Source organism: Nomascus leucogenys, chromosome 4, assembly GCF_006542625.1.
Source record: "Nomascus leucogenys isolate Asia chromosome 4, Asia_NLE_v1, whole genome shotgun sequence".
NCBI lineage: Eukaryota > Metazoa > Chordata > Mammalia > Primates > Hylobatidae > Nomascus > Nomascus leucogenys.
Window position 1 is genome coordinate 18,344,911 of NC_044384.1, and position 12,818 is coordinate 18,357,728.

Here is a 12,818-nt window from a genome sequence, read left to right on the forward strand (position 1 = left end):
TGTTTGCTAGATTTTTGTTCACCTTTTAATCTTGTTGACAGAGTTTCCTATTCTACTTTGTTCTGCTTTTACCATATATATATTTTTTTCACTTCTAAGTAGCATCTGTCATCTGTCAGTGGTTTTCTTTATGGGTCTAGTTTTGTTGATATATTCAAAAGGCCTTCCTCACTCCAAGGCTAGAAAAAGGTTTTCCAATGCTTTATTTTCTATTATGAATTTATTTGGAATTCAGTGTGAGGGGTAAGGGGGGGATACTTACTTATTTAGCAAGCACCTAGGCAATTATCCTAATACCTTTTCTTAAATAACCACTATTTCCTTCCCTAATTAGAAATGCTATCTTTTTTATTTACCAAATCCCCAAATACATTTGAGCTCAATTCTGAACTCTGTATTCTGTTTTTGATCTCTCATCCCCTGTGCCAGATTCACGCTGTCTTAATTACTGTTATTTTGTAACACAGTTTTTATATCTGGCAGTGCAGTTTTATCCACATTATTCTTCTTTGTCAAGTCTTCCTGGTTATTTTTAAATATTTATTCTTCAAAATGGATTTTAGAATTATTTTCCCAACTTATACAAAAATATCCTGTCGCAAGTTTGGTAGGACTTAAATTGCATTTATACATTTGCTTTACTCTAGCATTCTGGGTCATTACAAATTTTTTCAAATAGTGTCTAAAGTAATTTAATTTGCAATCAAGTACAATTTGGCATATATTGTGACCTATCTTTCTGAAATATATGAGAAATGGGCAAGCTGTATATTATGTAATTCACTAAATCACTATATGGTTCTAGATGATTTATTCATTCCACAAATATTTACTGAGCTAAGCATATGCTGGGTGCTGTTTCGAGTGCTGGGATACATGGTGAATGGGCAGGATCCCTGTTCTCATATTCCAGAGGGGAGAAGCAGTGGAGCTTGCCTTTCACAACAGATGGGGTGGGGGTAAGGGTGGGAAGGCCACAGTGACTGCAGACAAGTCTTTCCAAAAATACTTGCTTGGAAAGGAAGAAAGGAAATTGAGTGACAGTTGGTCATGGGGGCAAGGAAGGTTTTTGTTTTGTTTTTAAGATGACTGTCACTGGAGCATATTTATGTGCTGCAAAATGATCACCAGAAAGAGAGAAAATAAATTTACGGAAGAGAAAGGGGATGCTTGCAGGATCCAGCTCCATGAAGGTGAAAGTAGGTGGAATGTACTCCACAAGTGGCATGTTAGCTTTTGATAGAAGGAGCAAATTAATAATATAAATTTTAGAAAGAGTAGGCCCAAATACAAGCAGATTAGTGTTTATTTCACTATGGAAAATAAAGAGGTATTTTTGCATGGGCAGTAACCACATTTATACTACTATACTAATTATTCATCCATTTCAGCAAAAATGGGGATGTTTTATTCCAGTGTTAAGCTTAGATGTCATAACTTCTTTGTTGGAAACTGAATTTTATAGGGCTGAAATCAGTGCTTACAACAATGTCTGGGACATATATGATACAATATTTATTGAATAAGTACACAAATTCATTTTATATTGCTAAATAGAATTTTCATACTGTCTAGGTGATGTCATATCTCCTATACAAAACCGTCCTGATTCTTAGTACTTCCATGTCAGTATGTAATATTTGTGTAACTTCACCATATGGTATAGTAGGAAAGGCATTGAACTTGGAAACAGAAGGCTTGGATTCAATCATCTGCCTTGCCAGTTTGTAGTTACTTAAAGCTGGGGAAGTTCTTTAGCTTCTCTGGGTTTTACTTTTCTCGTTGTAAAATGAGCCAACTGGGATAAATCAGTGGTTTTCAATCCTTTTAAACTGTTGGATATTTTCTTCGTATGAAAGGTTTTCTGGAGCCTACTGTGTAAAGCAGGTAATCGAGGACTCCTCAGATGAAAGTAGAGATGTGAGAGGGGGAGCCCCACCCATCCTGCAGCAGTGTCCTTGAGCCTGTCTCAACCCTGCCTTCATTTTGCTGTGAGGGGACCCTGAATGGAGCTTCTCGGAGCAAAATTTATAGACCTCGTAAGATGATCTCTAAGGTCTTTAAGAATTGCATAAACTATGGCATGTGCTACCTGATGTGATTTTAATTGTCCTGTGAAGTAAAGAGTGTATGGTACTATTATGTTTGTTTCACGGATGGGAAAACAAGGTTCAGGGTTTATCATTTGCTGTAATTTCTTGCCTAGTAGATGGAGGAGCAGAGATGAGAGCCCCAGTCCTTTTGTTGCCATCAAATGATTTCCCTCACCTGGCTTTCTGTTGGTTCAGGAAGATTCTGACTAAAATGCCAGAAAGAATTTCTAACTTGTATTACTGTTTGCATCCACACGCATGTCATAAAACCACTTAAAAGTGTTTGCCTAAATGTTTTTCCACACCTGAGTTAGCTAAGAACCTTTAATCAGATTGTGAAAAATAATAAGCTGTGAGGAATCATTATAATTTCTCAACAGAAATCTCTAAAATGCAAATCAAATGAATCGGCTGAACACTTAAATCCATTTAATTTTGAAATTAGTTTCGTTTTTGAAATAATCTTCAGATTGAGACAGATGAGGCATGCAGTCCTACTTATTGTGAACCATGGTAAAATAAGAAATCAGCTTTAACCCAAATGCATATTGAGAAATTAAAAGTTAATCAAGACTAAACATTGAGTTGGAAGGGGTTGACAATTGGGGTTGCCACATCAGATAAGGGCTATCACTCCAGATTAACTGTCCTTCCCCTAGTATGTTCTGTACTCTCATGTTTGAGTTTCTACATGCTGATCTTTCTCTTGGAACACTCTTCTTGGCCAGATAAAAATATTACTCATCCATCAAGGCTCATTTCATAAACTGCTTCCTCTGTTTAGCTCACTCATCCTCATGGCGCCTCCTCCTTCCTGGACAGAATTAATCTTCTCCTTCCCCTGTGAACTCCCCTAGAACTTTGCACAGTAGGTATAGCACTCTTTACACTACCATATAGCTAGCTGTAAAATCTGTCTTCCTGGCCAGGTATTAATTTCTGCAAGGGCAGAGAACATTAAATATTGTAAGGGTTTTTTTTTTCCCCACTATAAAAGTAACATACACTCAGTGAGACAAAATTTGGGAAAATGCAACAGAATTTAAAATGAAAAGTAATAATTTCACTTATCCATTGCCCCTATACAATCAATGCTTAGAATTTGAAATAATTCATTTAATGTTTCCTCCACCATGGACAAGCATTGAGTTTAATTGGGTAGACATTGTTGATTTCAAAGCACTATAAGACTGTAAATCTCTCTGTCTCTGTATGACTCGATGTACAGTGTAGTTGGCTGGCAGACATATAATGATGTCTATGTATACACACACAATTCTGTAGATATTTAGAATAAAGAAGGGGTTTGCTCAAAGTATGGACAAGCTTGTTTGGAAAGTATTTCATGAAGGCACTTGACTCTGGAAATCACATGTGTCCTTATCACAAAATTTAGCAGACTTTAATGAATTCCAACTGTTTTGTTGAGTGACAACTGGTTATTTATTGAATTGAGCAAACTGACACATATCCCAAATGGTGAAGACATGCTCCTGTAGGTTCTCACAGTTCCTGAGGGTAATCAGGAACGAGTACCATGTTGCCTTGACAGATTCATCATTGCACTGAAGAACATGTTGCTGCAACTTTGAGTTCAGACCTTGGCAATTGTCTACCTCCGGCTTCCCACTCTTCCATTCTCTACTTCTTTTGGTAGGACTGACAGTCTGTGCCGTGGTAACAAAGCTGGGCTCCAGAACTGCAGTCTGAGAGGCATGCTTGCCATCAGGACCACACTGTTGGTCATTAGCATTAGTTCACTCTAATGAACATCAACAATGACATGGAAGTTGTTTTATTTGTGAAGGTTGAATAGATGTATGGATGAAAATAGATCACTAATACCAGAGTTCCTGGCTGACAAAAATTGAGATGGTACCAGGTTATTCATCTATAGGATACTATTAATTTAGGCACTTTCGCATTTATGACTTTTTTTAAGTATCAGAGTTATAACAGTTCCTTGTAGAAACTTTGTAAAATGTAGAAATGGATAAAAATGTAAATGAAAATCAACTATATACCTGCCACACAGAAATACTGACTCACGGCATTTTCATATATTTTACTTTCAATCTTTTTCTCTTAATATACAGATACATGAGATCATATTGTGTATAAATATTCTATCCTTTTTAATTTAGCTTTTGATATTTACATTTTGAGATAGATCATTTTAAGTAAGTAAATATTCAAACATTTTAAAAGCTTAACATTCTGTCAAAAGGATGAAATAAAATTAACCATTCTTCTATTGTTCAATAGCTAGGCTGGTTTCATTCTTTTCAATGCTAGATATAAAATTTCAAAGAATATATTTCTATATAAATTATTGTCCAAATTTTAATTATTTCCTTAGGGGAAATATGTATCACAGGAATTATTACACCAAAGGGTATCTTAATTAGTTTGGGCTTCTACAACAAAATATCACAAATGGGTGGCTTATCAACAACAGAAATTAACTTCTCACAGTTCTGGAGGCTGAGAAGTCCAAAATCACATCATAGGCAGATTCAGTTCCTTGTTCATAGACAGTGCCTTCTCCATGAGACCTCAAAAGAAAGGAAGGGTGAGAGTGTCTCTCTCAGGCCTTTTTTAAAAAGGGCACTAATCCCGGTGTGACCTTATAAAAGGGCCTAATCAACTGCTAAGTCAACTGCCAAAGGCCCCACCTCCAAATATCCTCACCTTGGTGATTAGGTTTTCACATACAAATTTTGAGGAAACACAAACATTCAGACCATAGCAAAGGATAGGAAGTGTCTAAGAGTCTGTATTTATTAATAAATTTCTGACCAGAGAAGTTAGAGACATTAACCCTTCTACAAGTAATTTTTGCAGTATATCCTCAAAAAATATTTGAAATGTTTGCTATTTTGGTAGGTATAAAGCATACCTTATTTTTTAAGATTACACTCAATTACTAGTGAAGTTAATTTTTTTTTTACATATTAATCCACTTGCATTTTCTATGTAAACTGTTAATATCTTTTTTTTTTTTTTTTGAGACAAGAGTCTCACTCTGTTGCCCAGGCTGGAGTGCAGTGCAATGGTGCAGTCTCGGCTCACTGCAAACTCTGCCTCCCAGGTTCAAGTGATTCTCTTGCCTCAGCCTCCTGAGTAGCAGGGACTACAAGCACGTGCCACCACACCCGGGTAATTTTTGTATTTTTAGTAGAGATAGGGTTTCACCATGTTGGCCAGCAGGTCTCAAACTCCTGACCTTGTGATCTGCCCGCCTCGACCTCCCAAAGTGCTAGGATTACAGGCATGAGCCACCATGCCCAGGTGTAAACTGTTAATATCTTTTATACGGGGTCTTTGTGTTCTTCATAACTACTGTAAGGTTTTTTTCCCACAATTTTTTTTTTTTTTGCCTTTTCATTTTTTTCCTTGAGGTATGGTCCATTATATTCATTGATATTATATATTTTTACTGTCTATTTTTGCCTTTTGATTTTGATGTTTTGAGTGTAGTGAAATATATCATTGGTATGTATTTCCTTTCATATATTTATGCTTAGAAAATGTATCTCCTTCAATAAAAGAAAGTATCTTCCTAAGTATGGATATTTATTTGTATTTTAATCTATATTCTTGTTTCTTTTCTATGTTTAAATCTGCTTTATTTTTTGTTCTGTCTTATTGCGTTAACAAGAGCTTACTGACAGTCTCACATAATCATGGTGATAGTAAGCACAGATTTTTTTTGTTCGCCATTAGTAGATATTGGCTGTCAGCTTAAGGTAAGTATAGTTTATGTTAAAGTTGTTGACTTATATTCCTTTTTCTACTACAAATAAAATTTGTATATTATGACGAATTAAAGGCAGGTTTGGAGGTAAGATGTTGGGCATGTTCTTTAGTGTTTCTAAACATTAATTATTAAATGGAGTCTGTGATGCTATCTTCTTGATAGGGTTAATGAGATGGTAAAAGGAGATAATGCATCTAAACCCCTTAGCATAGGGCCTGGAAACTAGGAGGTGTTTAATAAATGTCAGCCATTATTTTTGCTATTCTTAGAAAAAAATGGGAATTTTGTGAAATTCCTTGTATTTATTGAGCTAATCATATCACGCTTAATACTAATAGATATTCTTGTACTGATGGGATAAAGTACTTGGCTTCAGTGGATTTTTATTTTTATATGCTCTCAAATTTGCTTTTTAGTTTTTTTAAAGGGAAATATTAATGTTGGGCTTTTAATAATCCTTAAGCTGGATGTTTTCCATGTAAAAATTGGTTATTATTTGGGGCTAAGCCATGAATGCTAAAAGAATCCTGTAGATTCTGTTAGGAAATAAAATCAGTATCTCCTCGAATTACCTATCAGATACTTGTTTACTGCTCACAACTATAGTCAAAAGACAATGTCAGCCAATCTTTTTGGCTACAAAGTCCTAGCAACCTTTTTGTTTAGGTTTTCTAATATTATTGGGAGGGATTACTTGAGAAAAGATGCTACATTGTAAGACGGCACACTGGTTTTAAGTTTTCTCGGCATAGGGCAGGCATTTCTTTCTACCTTCAGAAGATTTATTCCAAAAATTGAGATTGAAATATTGAAGCCTATGTTAACTTATTGTCAAAATTAGCCTGAACTGAGGCCATTTATCAATACAATTCTTATTTTTGTTCTCCTGATGAGATATAATGAAAAAGTTATGAATGCTGATGATAAATGATTTTAATCTTCTTTTGGATTGAACATTCAGTGCAGCATTTTTGGAATGATTTACTATTTTTAAAGGTCTCTAACGTGAAGATACCTGGTAGCCTGAGACAGTCTATTCACAAGAGTTTTGTAAGCCATTTTCACCCATCTGTAAAAATTCGAGATCCACCACCCCGTTTCTCTCAATTAAGGGAACAGGAATAAGTAGATTTGTTTTGTGGTTTCTTTTCAGAAAAGAGAAGAAAGGCGTCTGTGACACACTTGTGTGCATGGTAGGAGAGGCCTCTTCTGAGATCTGGCAGTCTCATATATGGGATCTTCAGGTCACTTAGGAACATTTGAATCATGTCCCGTTCTTCCCCTACTACTTCAGCTTCTCCCTTTCCCCATCCTAGAAAGTTCCACTGAGGCTGAGCCTCACCATGGCCGTGCTCAGGAACTCTTTTCAAAAGAGTCTGTCTCTCCTTTCAATTCTGGAGGCATGGAAAAACAAAATGACTCTTTTTAATGTACTGAAAATAATATCAACTTAAAAATTCAGATTCTAAATGTAGTATCTCATTTTTCTGTTACTCTCAGTAGAATTTCAGATATGTAAATATTTCAGATAACTGAAAATTTCTATCTTAAGCACCAGACCTTCATTAGAATGTATTTTTTATTTTTTTATTTAGACAGAGTCTAGCTCTGTCTCCCAGGCTGGAGTGCAGTGGCGTGATCTAGGTTTACTGCAACCTCTGCCTGCGATTCTCCTGCCTCGGTCTACCAAGTAGCTGGGATTACAGGCCCATGCCACCATGCCTGGCTAATTTTTGTATTTTTGGTAAAGACGGGTTTTTACCATGTTGGCCAGGCTGGTCTTGAACTCCTGACCTCAGGTGATCCACCTGCCTCGGCCTCCCAAAGTGCTGAGATTACAGACGTGAGCCACCACGGCTGGCCAGAATGTAACATTTTTGATTGAACTAATTCTCAAAGATATTGCCACTTCTCTTTAAAAATAGAAGATACAGAACATAGTTGAACTTTTTGATGGTTCAGTCTTTCAGATAAGCATTATTGATGATACTGTGCTATAATAATATAAGAAGTAAGTGCTTTTGTGGTCATTCATTATGGGTCCAGCACTGTTCTAAGGGCCTTTCAGCAAATAAGTTATTTACTTCTATGTTTACTTAAATATAACTCTATGTCATAGGTGCCATGATTGCCTTCATTTTACAGGGAGGAAACTGAGGCCCAGAGAGATTGAGAAGCTTGTCCAAGACCGTAATCTAGTCAGCAGAGAAGCTGAGATTCAAACTCATGCTGCCAGAGTTCACCACCATATTATATTCTTTCTTCGTGCCTTACATGGTGGATGCCTGTGGGCTAGCAAGGGCTGTTTGCCTTATTACTGTTCATTTTGAGTTCTTACATCTGTACATTAACATGTCTCCTTAAGCTTCCCTGCTGTCATCTACTATTTCTCACCATTTTCATTCTTCCTCCTTTTCAATTTGCTGCCATTCAGAGGATTTGGGCTGGAAAATCAGAATAAAACTTATTAGAATTGTATACCATCACCGAGTATGAATTCTGCAATAGGTTTAGTTTTGGATAAGGAAGAAAAATCACAATTTTGGAAGCGCCTATTACAAAGAATAATAATAGCAATTGTGTGTTGAGATCTGACATTCTACATTAGATAATTAACTCTGTTAACACATTTAAAGCCCTGGACAGCTCCCAAAGTGGGTACTATATTCCCCATGTTAAGAGTGGAAAACTACCACTGGGAGGTTAAGGGATTTGATGAATCTACCCTCAGGTAGTAAGCTGAAACAGTCCAGGACTTCTTGACTCCAGAGCCCTTTTCTCGTTCTACTTTTTGGCCATTACGTTTTACTCTAGTTTCTTTAGCAAACACTTCAATTTAAGTAATCTTTCTTCCTGTTAGCCTAATTACTATGATGCATTTAGAAGAATGTTTTGAAGTGTAGACTTAAGGAGCAAAGTGATCCAAGGCTTTATATCAATGATAGTATAAGAAACTTTTTGAAGGGTGATTTTAAACAGCCCATGATGTTTGCAATTTTAATAGCAATGAAATGATGGATTGGAGTTAGATGTGTCTGAAGTCTAGAAGTCAGCAAGGCATCGTTTCAGTAGAGCATGCAGCATGGATTAGGGGAAGGAAATGGGATTGATGGGCAAGAGATAGAGCCAAGAGACGTTTTGAATATGGAATTAGCAGAAGTTGTGACCATATTGGGGGGGTAGTAATAAAAGAAGGGTCAAGGACAGCTTTGAAATTTCCAGTTTATTTGAATTGGTAGAAGAGATCTCATGTGTTGAGATGCGGAATATACAAGATGGAACAACTTTTGAGAGGGAAGGTCAGTTTTATTTTAAACATTTGAATGTGCTAAACTTGTGGGATGTTCAAGAAAATCTCAGACATCTGAAAATGAGGGTCTGTCTTCTGACAATATTTGCAGCTCTTAGAGATTCTACAGGTTCCTAATGAGCAACTTGAATGGTGTTTTTGATGAAGGTGGATTGTCTTGTATATCAGACATTTTTGGATTGCCTCTCTAACATCCATCTCCCTTTTGTCTTTCTTGAAATTACTGACTTTCCCCCTAGAACATGATTGGTGAATTTCTAATGTGCTTTTCATCTTTGCAGCAAGATAATTTTATTTATTGCAGGCAACTAGAGTGGTACCTCTCTATTCAAAGAAGGCAGAGAGGATAGGAGAGCAAGATAACCCTGAGGACATATAACTTTGGACTTTTGTAAGAACTACAAATAAATAGACCCATTCCAAAATTTTCTATATTTAGGGAACAGAGTAACATTACTTTTTGTATTATTTCTTGCCCCAGTGATTCTTTCAGAGAGTACTCAAGTAAAATGCCTGATCAGAGATTAAATGAGAAATTCACAGTACATACCTTTAAATCTGCTTGTTAGGCCTAAAAATAATGTCTTACTTATAATTACAAGTTTCAGTGTGTTTCAGAATCTCTTTTCTTAGCTCCAAGCATCTTTGTCCTCTTCAAATGACTGGCAACTTGGTGATATTTAAATTTCTTCTTTCTTTTAAGTGTGTTTTAGTTTAAAATAAGCACATAGGTAAGCACAAAAGTGCTTTAGCATGCTTCTTTAAAATGAGAAACACCCCTGTCCTTAGGGGCTGTCAGATTTATGTCTTTAGATGAACAATAATTACAATAATAATTTGAAGGGCTAATTAGCATTTTATAGTAAACACATTGTTCATCACACTAAAAGTATGGCTATATGCTTTCTGCAGAATAACTGCTTTTCAAAATCAGAAGCCGTTTATCTTACTTCAGCAATATATGCTACCAACTGACCAAGAAGTATTTCTGTGATGACTTTTTTCTAAATCTTGAGTCTTGTTTTTTTTTTTTGAGATTCACTCATGTCCAGGCTGGAGTGCAGTGGCACGATCTCGGCTCACTGCGACCTCTGCCTCCTGGGTTCAAGCGATTCTCCTGCCTCAGCCTCCCAAGCAGCTGGGATTACAGGCATGTGCCACCACGCCGGGCTAATTTTGTAGTTTTAGTAGAGACGGGATTTTAACATGTTGGTCAGGCTGGTCTAGAACTCCTGACTTCAGGTGATCCACCCACCTCGGCCTCCCAAACTACTGAGATTACTGGCATGAGCCACTGTGCCCGGCTGTCTTGATAATTTTTACAACAAAAGTTGCAGAAATTAAAACATGGAAATATGGACTGGCTTCAATTTCTACTTGTGTGAACAACAACAAAAAAGCAACCCATACTTTGTCCTCTGTTTTCCATATACTTCACCCTTCCCAGTGTTTCTTACTTAATTTTACTATGGTATTTATAATATATATGTGCGGTTTGAATTCACCTCCTCCCCTTTTCTTTCCACGGTCTCATGAAATGCAGGAAATTGCCATGGTTATTTCTTTATTGCATTAACTCTTGAAAATACACTGATTTCACTTTAGTTTTTGCAAGCTCAAAGCTAACTGTGGATAAATTCAAGAAGACTTTTCATGAGGATATTGGCCTTCCTCCCCTGAAGCCCCCTTCAGGGGGTTTTATCTGCCTGCAGCCACTTTCAGTACCTCCCTAACCCATAGTCGCAGCAACTCCAAATCGACAGTCTTGTCAGAGCAAATGATCTAAAATAAACATCCGCGTGTCTGCCTGCATTAAGAATCCTGACAAGGATGCTTTGCCTGTATCAACTACAAGCTGACAGTCCTTAGAAGCACTTTGCTTATTGCCTTGGTTCAGTGGCTGAGGGAGAGTAGCTATAAGGCCTGAAGTCTAATTTTGAATGGTTAAGGATGTTAAAATCCAAATGAAACCATCAAAGACCTACCTCTCTGCTTTCCTCCTCTTCACAGGTTTCTCAATTGTAATAGTTATCTCATGTATGTGAAACTCTTGGAATCAGTCAGCAAATTACATCAGGACACTCCAACAATACTATTTTGTATACAAAGACACTAGATGAGGAAATAAATGTAAACATCAAGCCCATAGTTTTGCAGGCAGGGCTCCTTTCTGATGGTTTCTTAGCTACTTAATGCCCACTAAAACTTTATCTTTGGGATTCATACTGGGAACTATCTCACAATACCAAAAATTATTGGTTAATAATAGATACTCCGTCTATGTGGCCCTAAAGGATATTCCATAGACTTCCTTTTCTCTAGTAAGCTTTATATTGTGGAGCCTAGAAAGAGAAAAGACACTAAGTTTGTATATTCTGTATACAGAATACAGAGAAGTCAGTGCAATCCTGGGAAGGGACTTTTCTATTACTGTTCTAAGGTTTGGCATCCTCAACAAAGCGATTAATATTTCAACATTACACGTTTCTCAGAGAGCCCTAAGAAAAATTTGAAGGGAGCATAATAATGCTTCACAGCTGTTGAAATTTTATGTGCCCAGCACAAATTAAGGAGAAATTGCTTGAGTATTATTAGGCTTATCTGATCTATTAAAATAGCCAGTTGAAATAAAAGAGAGCCACTCTTCTGCGGTAATTATCTAAACTGATTATCTGTGTTAACCATATCTGAGTCATTATCATTTTTATACATCACTTCAACAGATACAGCCTAAAAGCCTGAAATTTATATCATAAGGGGAAAAACCTAATTGTAGATTTTCTTCTTAAATTTTAATTTTATATCATATTTATCTAAGTAATCTCAGGAAGTCTTTAATACTATAGGAAAACTACTGAGAGGGGAGAAAAAAGCCACCAGTTAATTTATTATAAGATTTTCTTAAGTCACTACATGTTGCCTCTCAGACTATTTGCAGTATATATTCTATACTTGGCAAACAACCCTGAGTGTCTCATATTAATTGTGCTTAGAGTGTGGTTGTTTCCTTAAAATACACCCCAAGTCACACCTAAGCTGAAGCACCAAATGCCAGTTTTTTAGAAATTAATTTTGAAAAAAGCAGAACTATTTCCCTTATTATCTACCTGAAAGTTTTGTCACATTTGATCTAAATCAGAGCTTTTACTAAGACAAAAAGAACAGTCACCAGTCATAATGGTTAGTTTTATGTCAATTTGACTGGGCTGTGGCGTGCCAAACATTTGGCCAAACATTATTCTGGATGTCTTCATGAGGGCGTTTCTGGATGAGATTAAAATCTGAGCCACTAGACTGAGTAAAGCAGCTTGCCCTCTCCAACGCGAGCAGACATCATCTAATCCGCTGGATGCCTGAATAGAATAAAAAGGCGGTGTAAGGGGGAAGTTTGCTCGTTCTGCCTGTCTTTGAGCTGGGACATCAGTCTTCTCCCAACTTTGGACCTGAACTTGGACTGGAACTTTCACCATTAGTCTTCTGGGTCTCTAGTTTGCTACCTGCAGATCTTGAGACTTCTCAGGCTCAGATACACGTCTACCATTGGTTCTGTTTCACCAGAGTACTATGGCAAATACATCAGCTAACCAAGTCCACAGAATTTTGAAAATGAAGGTGTTTCATACACCTATTATATTAAAATTTAATTTAGAATGCC

The 12,818-nt window shown here is 36.7% G+C and overlaps 1 protein-coding gene across 2 annotated transcripts in view; it reads right to left on the reverse strand.

Annotated features, from left to right (window-relative positions):
- CDH20 (cadherin 20) overlaps positions 1 to 12,818 on the reverse strand; it is a 216,579-nt gene that overhangs the window by 160,752 nt on the left and 43,009 nt on the right. The gene's annotated exons all lie outside the window — the stretch shown is intronic.